This window comes from Sus scrofa, chromosome 14 (genome assembly GCF_000003025.6).
Source record: "Sus scrofa isolate TJ Tabasco breed Duroc chromosome 14, Sscrofa11.1, whole genome shotgun sequence".
In the NCBI taxonomy this organism is placed as follows: domain Eukaryota; kingdom Metazoa; phylum Chordata; class Mammalia; order Artiodactyla; family Suidae; genus Sus; species Sus scrofa.
This window is the reverse complement of record NC_010456.5, coordinates 2,686,273-2,697,074: the sequence shown is the minus strand read 5'-3', so window position 1 is coordinate 2,697,074 and position 10,802 is coordinate 2,686,273. Positions and strand designations below refer to the sequence as shown.

The 10,802-nt window shown below is 45.5% G+C and overlaps 1 long non-coding RNA gene across 1 annotated transcript; it reads right to left on the bottom strand.

The window, feature by feature from the left end:
• Positions 406-3,730, bottom strand: LOC106508056. Its single transcript, XR_002338796.1, has 2 exons — positions 3,660-3,730; positions 406-558 (listed from the first exon to the last, which is right to left on the bottom strand). It is a non-coding gene; the product is annotated as an uncharacterized LOC106508056 (long non-coding RNA).

Sequence of the window (10,802 nt, the reverse complement as noted above, 5' to 3'; positions counted from 1 at the left end):
GAAGAGACACTAACAGGTACATGGCTTGATTGGGGGGCATGAAAATATTCCATTTAGATTAGGTTGTGATGATGGCTGTATAACCTTGTCAATATACTAAAAATCATTGCGAGGTACATTTTCAGGAGGTGACCTGTATGGTGTTGAATGGTGTCTTAACAAAGTTATTTAGAAAACATAACACAGGTCTCAAGCTTGTTGATGCTGATCCTAAACCAAATTGTTTGGCTTCCTTGTTAGATGTTTCCCAAAGCCTGGCTGACCTACACAGCTCTTTGATGACTGAGGACGTAGACCTTAGAAGCATTCCTCTTTTCCTTACAAGAGAACCGTTCTTTAACCCGAAGGTCTACAGGATCTAGTCAGCCTTCCAAGTGTCCCTTGCTTTCAAGTGATATTTAGTACCTTTGTGACTCTTCATATCAGGTGGGGGTTCAGAGTCTCCAGTTTCCTCCAAGGTCTTCTTCGTAAGCTGGACTGTGCAAATCTGCATTCATGATTCCATGAGTTTCTGAAGGCACAGACTAGATAGAGTGTACCATCCTGGAGCATCACTCTCTGTGAAGGTATTTTCAGGGGATGCCATTGCTCTAACACTGAAATATACATAAGCCAAGTCGTGATGAGGTAAAGTGCACTGTGCATGTAAAAGCAGAATGCGGGAGGGCCTGAAAGCAGCGAGCCACATCAGCCCAGCCCTGACATACTTGTGCACTGAGGATATTTCACTTGCAAAGTCTGAGAAGCCCCATCCAAGGCATTGTTGCAGTGAACTCCCCAAATGAGTAAGCTACCCACTGGTAACACTCATTGAAGGTCTTAGAAAACATTTATTAAGTCACCATACTTTTTTTTTTTTTTGCTTTTTAGGGCGACACCCGTGGCACATGGAGGTTCACCGGCTAGGGGTAGAATTGGAGCTGTAGCCGCTAACCTACGCCACAGCCACAGCAACACAGGATTCGAGCTGTGTCTGCGACCTACACCACAGCTCATAGCAATGCCAGATCTTCAGCCCACTGAGCGAGGCCAGGGATCAACCCTGCAACCTCATGGTTACTAGTGAGATTTGTTTCTGCTGCGCCACAACGGGCTCTCCCCCTAACTATTTTCTATATAAAACTGCAATTTCTTTTGTATATCATTTAACCAGTATTTAACAATGCCTGTTCATGGAGAAATGTTTGTCATTCCAATATTTAATTAAATTTCATTTCATGCTTTAAAGCTTTCTTTGATTTGACGCGTCTTTATGCAAAAATGATCAACCCCATTTTTGCTTTCTAACTGAGTGGAACTATGCAAATGTTTTGATTAAATGATAAACTAAACAGTTTGCCAGAAGCAGCTATTTCCACAGGAGGCGATGCTACTGAATTATCCAAGCGAAATGGAATGATGCCAACTGCTGGCAGATGTAGGGAAACTGATAGGAGCTTCCAAATGCAGCTATTATCAAGCAATCCAGAGAGAAAGAGAGACAGAGAGAGAGAGAGAGGAAGAAGGAACACTCCCCATTCCCCCAGAAACACCAAGAAAAAGTTGCAAAACAAGGTCCCAAGTAGTGCTAACCTATTAGGTTTTTTGTTTGTTTGTTTGTTTTGCTTTTTGGGGCCACACCCGCAGCATATGGAAGTTCGCAGGCTGGGGGTTGAATCAGGGCTGAGGCTTCCAGCCTACCCCACAGCCACAGCAACACCAGATATGAGCCACATCTGTGACCTACACCACACTTCATGGCAATGCTAGATCCTTAACCCACTGACTGAGGCCAGGGATCAACGCGGGTCCTCATGGATCCTAGTTGGGTTCATTACCACCGAGCCACAATGGGAACTCTGAAACCTATTAGTTTTGTATCTCTCATCTCCCATCTAAATTTTGTAGCACAAAGGCAGTCTTATTTCACACATTCCAAAAGTTAGCTCTAAGTTTGTTCCTTTCCATTTCGGAATTCACTTTCCTATAGAAACTGTTAAAGCTGGTCACTGTTATCTCTAACCCGTCCACAAGAAACATTTTAACCCATACGTAATTAAAACACTCTGCATTTGCAATGAAAAGTATAGGAAACAAAACCACAACAACCTTGGCCATTCAGACAAAAAACTAAGAAAAAATAAGATAAAACAATAAACATGTAAACCATCCACAAGGCCATTAACTAAATCACACCTCTAATATTTGAACATTTAGGTTATTTCCATTTCCAACGGTAAACAGTACTTAAAATGGATACGGTCCTGTATGTATCTTTGTACGCGTTGTACTTATTTTCCTTTTAATTTTGTAGTTAAACATTATTGTAAACAACACAAGAAATACTGATGACATGTAAAAAAAAATTGCATAGCAAAAACATCATAACTCACAGGATAAATGATTAAGAACTATATTTGGCAAATAAAGAGTTAATAGCCACAACACCCAAAAACTCTTGAAAATGACTTTTATATCTCAGTGTGAAATAGTCAAAGATGAGGGATGGACAGTTTTGAAAAGAGGAAATATTAATGATCCATAAACATAGGAAAATATGATTGATTAATTTGACTGTTAGCCAGAGAAATGACATCTCAAGTCATAATAAGATACTAATTTCATCCAGTATATTTGTTCAAAAATGAGGGAAAAAGTGATGGTATTCTAGTGCTGGCCAGAATTTTGGGCAAAGCGCATTGCATGCTATGCTCAGGGGAACAGAAATGACTACAACGATTTTGGAGAGCAATCTAGCAAGACCTATTAAACAGTTAAAATACCTGCACCGTTTGACCCAGCAATCTCGCTTCTTGCAATTTATCCTATAAAATGAGGGTGTCTATGGCAGCCCCTTCTGGCCTGGCAAAAATCTACAAGAAGGATGAAAGGCAATTTGCACAGAACATTTGTAGTATGAGTTCAGTTTTGCAAAGCAGAAAATGATTTTGTAAAACATTAATTTATGTGCAATTTGTGAAAGATGTGGGAAAGGGCACACCTGGCTGTTAGCTTTGGGAGGTGGTAGCTTAGTTCAGAGAAACTAAGTCTAGAGGATGATAACGATGATTTTATGGTGAGTCCAGATGGCTTTGTAAGTGAATTCTTGATGTGTCAGTGAATTCTTGCTAAGAGCTGGATAAGTTTGCGCCTCGAGTCAGGGGAAGAACTTCCACACCTGTGCAGAGGCTACAGGGTGTGAAGGGCTTCATCCTTACCCCAAGGGGTGCATGTGGACAGCTCATGCAGATGGGACCACTGCCTTGCTGCATTTAGGGCTGTGGGGCCCCAGCTGGCATAGTCTCCTGCCTAGAAGCCTTATTGTCCTAAGTCCCCGTCCTCCCTCTGCCTCTTCTCCAAGAGTCCCCAGGGAGTCCTCACCTGCTAGGTCCTCTCCCGGGTTCTGGGCTCTGCAAAGGCCACAGGAGGCCCCCCGCACCCTTCCTGACATGTATAGATGCAGAGATTAGGAAGCACCCGCAGCCTCTTTTTCTCTCCTCTTCGCCTCCTGTCCTCCCTCTCTTCTTCTCTCCCGACCAGCCCATGACCAACCTGCCTGGATGTACCTCACACCCAAGGCTGGGCCCAACATCCACAGGGTGAAAGCAGAATCTGGGAACCAAAGTCCTCGCCCTACCCAAATTCAGAAAGCATGGAGAATAGGGAAGAAAGAACCTCACCAAAGTCTGTAGAGGCAGAAATGGGGAGACGGGCAGGAACCAGGGTACTGGGGCCATGCAATCAGCTGAAATGAGGACACGAGTTGCATCTGCTTCTCTTTGTCCTCACCCTCCCTCTCTCAGGTCAGGGGCTGGCCACCCGCCTTACTCAGCTGTCTGCCTGAGTGTTGCGTGGGTGGTGATCTCTGAAACCACCACGTGGGGAGGTGACACTGGTGACTAAAACTACTCCCCAAGCCCAGGTCCTTGAAACTCACCATGTAGGTTTGAAGAAGAGACTCCTGCTGCCCCTGACCTTGAAATGGGAACCCCAGAGAGACAGAATGAGCAGTTTTTCAGCCTCTCCAGCCAGGAAGCAAACAATAGCCCTCCCAAAGACCCCAAAAGGTGTCTTAAGCAAAACCAAAAACCTCTCATCTCTGTGTGTGAGCTGTGTGGCTCAGCAGAGGTTTTCCCTGGCGAATGTGGAGAAGAAGGCCATTGGCCTCCTCACCCACGGCCTGCTTCTCACTTCATTAGATGCCCACGAAGATAGACTTCAGCCTCAACCAATGACAAGAGGGACTTTCATTCCAGTGGCTTTCCTTTCAGTCTTTCACATGTCACATTCTAGAGCCACACAGCACAGACTCTAGAATCAGACTGCACGAGTGCAGTGAGTTCAAGCCCAGCCACTACTATGAGGATTTGGGACATTTTTTCTGAGCCTCAGTTTCTCAACTGATAATGGGTATAATAACTGCACAAAAATTTGTTACCACATTGTGAAGAACTCAGCGCCCAGTTGTTCCAGGAGCATTAGTTGCCATTCTGGTTTCTTCACTGATGACACCCTTTGCCTCCTCATTTTTTTTTTCTTTTTTCTTTTTAGGGCCACACCTGTGGCATATGGAGTTTCCCAGGCTAGGGGTCAAATTGGAGCTACAGCTGCCAGCCTACATCACAGCCATAGCAATGCCAGATCTGAGCCGTGTCTGCAACAAACACCAAAGCTCATGGCAACGCCGGATCCTTAACCCACTGAGCAAGGCCAGGGATCGAACCCACAACCTCATAGTTCCTAGTTGGATTTGTTTCCGCTGAGCCATGATGGGAACTCCCTGCCTCCTCATTTATAATAAAACATAATTGGAAAAGCTTTAATAAAACTCTGCATCTGCGCTGAACTGTTCCTCTCTTTCTGGTATTGTGCCAGGCTCTTCACATGGGTTATTTCTACATTTATAGCAATAAAGCTAGCCCTAAGAATCCCATTATTTATAGACATTATATAAATAAAATAAGTGGTAAATTTGGGATTCAGGTCTGCCTATGCCCCAGTTTGTTGCCCCCCAACCTTTTTTTACTCTGCTCTGATGCTTCTCCATCATCAGCACACACTTCGGAAAGTGTGTGGATAGAGCTGATGTGCACGAGATGCAAGGCATGTGCACCAACAAGAAGTCAGAATTTCGGGTAATAATCTCTAACTCTTGCCTCGTTTCCTAATATTTACCGATGCAGCTAGAAATGAGACAAAAATCCTCTCTCTCACAGAGCTTACATAAGAGTAGGCAGAGATAAATTACAGACAATTAAATCATCTTAATATGTAAACTATGCCAAATGGACAGAGTTCCCACTGTGGCTCAGTGGGTTAAGAACTCAACTAGAATCCATAAGGATGCGGGTTCAATCCCTGGCCTCGCTTATTAGGTTAAGGATCTGGCGTTACCCTGAGCTGTGGTGTAGGTCACAGATGTGGCTTGGATCCAGTGTTGCTGTGGCTGTGGTGTAGGCCGGCAGCTGCAGCTCCATTTCCATCCCTAGCCTGGGAATTTCCATACGTCACGGAGGCGGCCCTAAAAAGAAAAAAAAAAAAAAAAAAAAAGTATGCCAAATGGTAATAAGTGCTATGGAAAAAATAAGCCAATGAAGAGGAGCAGGGAGTTTTGCGTGGAGTAGACTGGAGAGAGGGGTAGTTTTTAATTACTTTATTTCTTTTTTTTTTTTAGGGCTATGCCCTCAACATATGGAAGTTTCCAGGCTAGGAGTCTAATTGGAACTATAGCTGCTGGTCTGTACCACAGCCACATGTCAGATCTGAACTGAGTCTCAACCTACACCACAGCTCATGGCAATGCCAGATCCTTAACCCACTAAGTGAGGCCTGGGTCAAACCTGAATCCTCATGGATACCAGTCGGGTTCATTATTGCTGAGCCATGATGGGAACTCCTACACCGGATCCCCAACCCACTGAACAAGGCCAGGGATCGAACTTACATCCTCATGGATACTAGTCAGATTTGTTTTGCTGCATCATGACGGGAACATCCTGGCTTTTAATTTCAAATAAAACGGCCACATCTAAGTTATCCTCTGATGTCAGTGTAGTCTTGGTGGTGAACTCCAAATGACAATGAGAGGTGATGATTGTGACTTTGAGTTGGGAACCCTGAGGTGTTTGCAGTCATGACCTAGAGCATCAATGGACTCTATGTTTGCCACCAGCCTCATGTGGCTATTTAAATGATTCAACATTAAGTAAAATTAAAAATTCAGGCCCTGGAGTTCCCATTGTAGCTCATTGGTACCCGGTGTTGTTTCTGTGAGGATGCAGGTTCGAGCTCTGGCCTCGCTCGGTGGGCTAAGGATCCAGTGTTGCCACAAGCTGTGGCATAGCTCACAGATGTGGCTCGGATCTGGTGTTGCCGTGGCTGTGGCATAGGCTGGCACCTCTGGTTCGACCCTTAGCCCAGGAACTTCCTTATGCCACAGGGGTGGCCCTCAAAAGAAAAGTTCGGGCTCTTAGTCCCACTCGTCCTTTTGCAAGTCCTCCGCACCCGCATGAACCAGATGGTGCAGATTTAGAACATTCCTATTGCAGAATGTTCCAAGGGACAGCACTGGACTCAAGTAAAGCCGCCAGATGGGGCGGGCAGTGAGCAGAACCCTTAGCATTGTGCTTTTCAGATGTGGCAGTTTGGTGAGCCTACGATCAAAGTCATGGTCATGGACGGGATGGTTTACACCAGGAGATATTACAACCCTATGTTTTGTCCTTTTGCAAACACTCATCATACAAAAGAGCACAAGTACATCCATCTTGAGGCAAAGCTTTTGTTTGGTTAACCTGACTTAAACACCACTGTCCTCTTCTTCCTCCTCTGCCTCCTCCTTCTTCAGCATCAGCATCATCACTAGACTTTAATGTAAAACATATCTTCAGCCACCACACTTCTTCATAGTACTTTGATTTCTCTAAGTCAGTAATGGAATGGATGGAAACTGATAGGAAATAACTAATTGGCAGAATAAATACCGGTTTCATAAGAACTCAAGGTACTTCATTAAGAACAAGAAACGAGACTGTAGAAGAGCGGTCAAAAGTAAACTATTAGTAAGTGTGATGCATGGTACTTGGTTGGTTCCTGGTTCAACAGCAAAAGAATCCACCCTGAAGGACACGTAGAAAAAATATGTACAGATCACATATACACAGAAAAAAAAAATAATATTGTTTAAATGTTGTTTCCTGAGTGTGACAATTATTTGATTTTTGTTAGAAGATAAATGATAAAGTATTCCACGGTGAAGCACCATGATGTCTGTGGTTAACTCAGATGGTTCATCCAAAAAATTTTTTGTGTGTCTGCACATGTGTGGCAACACTGGACTCACTGTCACTCTGCCTGAGGAGCCTACCCTGCCCCCAACCACCACTTCTCAACCTTCTCCCCCCACACCATCCTCAGGTGCTTTTCTCACAAAGGGCTTTTCTCCAGCAAAGGGCTCCTCCCTGGAAGTCCTGAGAGGCTTCATGGGCCTCAGGGCGTCAGGAGTACACCTTGACCCAATCGGGGGTGAGGGAGCAAGTGAGTGTCATGCCTCCTGGAGGCGGTGCTGCTTGGAGGAAAGGGAAAGGCGCCCTCACCCACTTCACTACCTGGTGCTCTGAGATCAGGGCCTGGTGGATCCCTCCGTGTCAGCTAGCAGACGTGGCATGCATGACACATCTGGAAATCATGCCCCTCTGGAAATCACTCAGATGACCTCATGGAGCCTGCAACCTGGGATAGAAAAAAGAGAACTTCAAAGAGGAAGAAGAACCATCTTAACTCTTCTTTCTCTCCTTGAAACACTGTAAATCTGTAAAAGACAAAATTTTCCTCTCCCAATGGATAGAAACTCCTTTTTGTTTATGGATCTCCTCCTGCTTGAATTTGGAACAGTAGTGGCCCATCTTTCAAGGTAGGCATGTTGGAGCAGAAAATTCACTAAAGTGTTTGGTGTGGTTCCCCACTCTGAGCCCTACCCACATCTGTCCTCCAGGAACTCCAGGTGGTTTCTGGTGTGGAGAACTCTAACTGTGGAGTCCAGGGCTATCTGTCCTCACCTTGGTCAGCAATTTCACCCTGGAAGGCTCAACAGTGTGTTGACTGCACTTAGGGATACAGAGAAGGAGGCCTGATGAGCATCTAAGGCTGTTCTTTCAGAAGCCCACCCTGAGACCGGGCTCTGCATGCAATGGAGGTAAGAAGTGCGGCTCCCAGGAATCACTGAGTAGGGGAGTGGAAATGAGATAGAAGAGAAGGAAGCCAGTCCAACGTGTTTTATGGAATTTATTGTTACAGACGGTGGGGAATCCTGCTGGTCTCCAGATGAGAGGTAAGCACAGAACACACCTCAGACTTGTCCTACCAAAGGTCAAAACCCAGGGTCTTAATTGACCAATTCCTGTTGGTTCATAGGTTGTGTTATTCCTGGGGTCTTCAACCACCTGTCACCTCAGACCAGCCCATTGGGGGGTCCGGCACACAGGATCCTCAGATGGAGAGGAATGGACGCTTCTATAAGAACCCACCAGTGTGGGGTTCCCACTGTGGTGCAACAGCTTAAGCATTTGACTGTGGAGGCATGGGTTTGATCCTTGGCCTGGCACAGTGGGTTAAAGGATCCAGTGTTGCCGCAGCTGTGTTATAGGTCACAGCTGCAGCTCAGAGTCAGTTCCTGGCCTGGGAACTACCATATGCCATGGGTGTGGCCATTAAAAAAAAAAAAAAAAACCACCAGTGTGCATGGTTTTGGTGAGTGCCATGGGAGGGTGATGTGGCACTGACTCAGCCACAGGAGATGTGATCTTAGGAGCTTGTTGGAAGCATCATTTAGGGATGCTCTTGACTAACAATCCTACCATGAAGTGATGGTTGCCTCCAGGGTAGACTTTCAGGTCCCCTGAGAAATGGGACCATCTTCTTTCACAGGCCCAGATACCACACAATTTCCAAAAAGCCAACATATTAGAAAGTATAGCAGAGGTCTGACTACACGGCTACTGGCTACAGCAGCTGACCTCACTTGCACAGACTGTAGACGGTGACCACTGCATTCGGAAGAGCTCTGCATTCTGAAGAGTCCCAGGTCACAAGTGGAGGAGAAATCCGAATGAGCAACCCCAGTGAAATCACAAGCATGTCTGCTTTCTTGCTGAACGGGGTTACTGAAGAGGCAACTACAAGTGGAAGGTGCTACAGCTAAGGGGTTCTTGTGCAAGCCAGGCGCTAAAACCAAAAGGGTAAGAGTTGGGGGCTTTCAACAAGCAGATGGAGAAGAAGCCTGCAGTATCTTTCTGTTTCCCATCTGACTACAGCAGAATGGAGTGTTGGCGCTCTCCAGACAAAGAGAATTGAGTTGAAACCCCACCTTTTGCATTTGCCGTGGATCTTTGCATGTGAAGTGCATCCTCTTTGAACTTCTATTTTCTCTTCTGAAAAACAGACATCACAACTTACCTTGTGGATGTGAATTCCTTCGGAATGTGAAGCACTCATGTTATAGGAACTTGGTACCTGAGAGGAATCTGCTGGCCCAGCCCTGCTATCCCCAGGTGGGAGCCCCATTACAAGTTTTAGAAGTGGCTACCTTACATGTAAATGACCTTTCTATTTTTGTAAGGAGGCCAGGGAAAAGGAAGAAGAAAGAAAGAAAAAAATAGACACTCACAAGGGGAGAAACAAAGATGCCCTAGGGAGAGCTGGCTTTGGGCAGGCTATTAATATAGTCAAACTCTTAATGTTTGTGGAGTGTGTCCATTTTCTTGGCACATGTTCAGTGTTATACTCTCTCGAGTGGAATGCTAAGTGGACAGGGTGGGAAAGGGATAGCAAGGCCAAGAAAAAGCTCTTGGGGTGAAGCCTTTCCCACTCACCCAGCAGGATGTAAGGAATTGTCAGGGCCTGAATCAGGGAGCCAGCTCAGCATCTTGCCACATGAACATCTTTGGCTGAGGCCACAGAAGTCTTGACTTTGTGCTCAAAATAGAGCACTGATTCAGAAGGCTTCCTGATACAAGACCGAAATGAAGCAGCAAATTGTGCTGTCACAAAAGACGATGGAGGATTTTAAAGATCTATTTCGGGGGTCACTTCTCCCGTCTCTTTGGAGGCTGAAGTCACCATCTGCCGTGTGGGCATGTGGGCTCTGAGCCTGTGTTCTGGTGGCTCTGTGGAGACAGGAGCTTATTCATGGGGTGGTGAGGACTAATTTACTTGGTGTGCTAGTCCTTTCTTGTAGGGCTGAGAGGCTAAAGACTTTATTGTTACAGCCACGTGAAACTTTCAGTCATATGGAAGCCACGGGCTCTGGAATGATCTATTTCAGGAGACATGACACAGAAGGGAGTTATGTGGCAATAGCAATGTCATGCCCAGAAATTAGAATTTGGAGGCAGAAGCAATGAGCAAATAGTAAGTTTGCTAGAAAACTAGACTTGGCTCATTTGACTCAAATGCTTCCTCCTCTACAACCAGCACTAGGAGAAGGATGCTCTTTACCAGATACCCCTGTGGCTCTGCACCTGTCAGAGTGGGATGCAGTAGATTGTCCTCTAACCTTTCAATGTCCCCAGGGACAAGATCACCCCGGCCACTTCCCCACAGGGGTGCAGATTCTTTGAGCCAAGCACACATGTTCAGTCTAGACTCAGAGGGTATTTTTTAAACTTTTTCCCTTTGAAGTCATTTCACAAGCTGCTGCATGTTGCGGCCAAATAATAAAAAATTAAATTAAGTTAAAAATTAAAAACAAAAGGAGTTCCCTGTTGGCCTCGTGGTTAGGACTCGGTGCTTCCACCCTTGAGGCCTGGGGTCAATCCCTTGTTTGG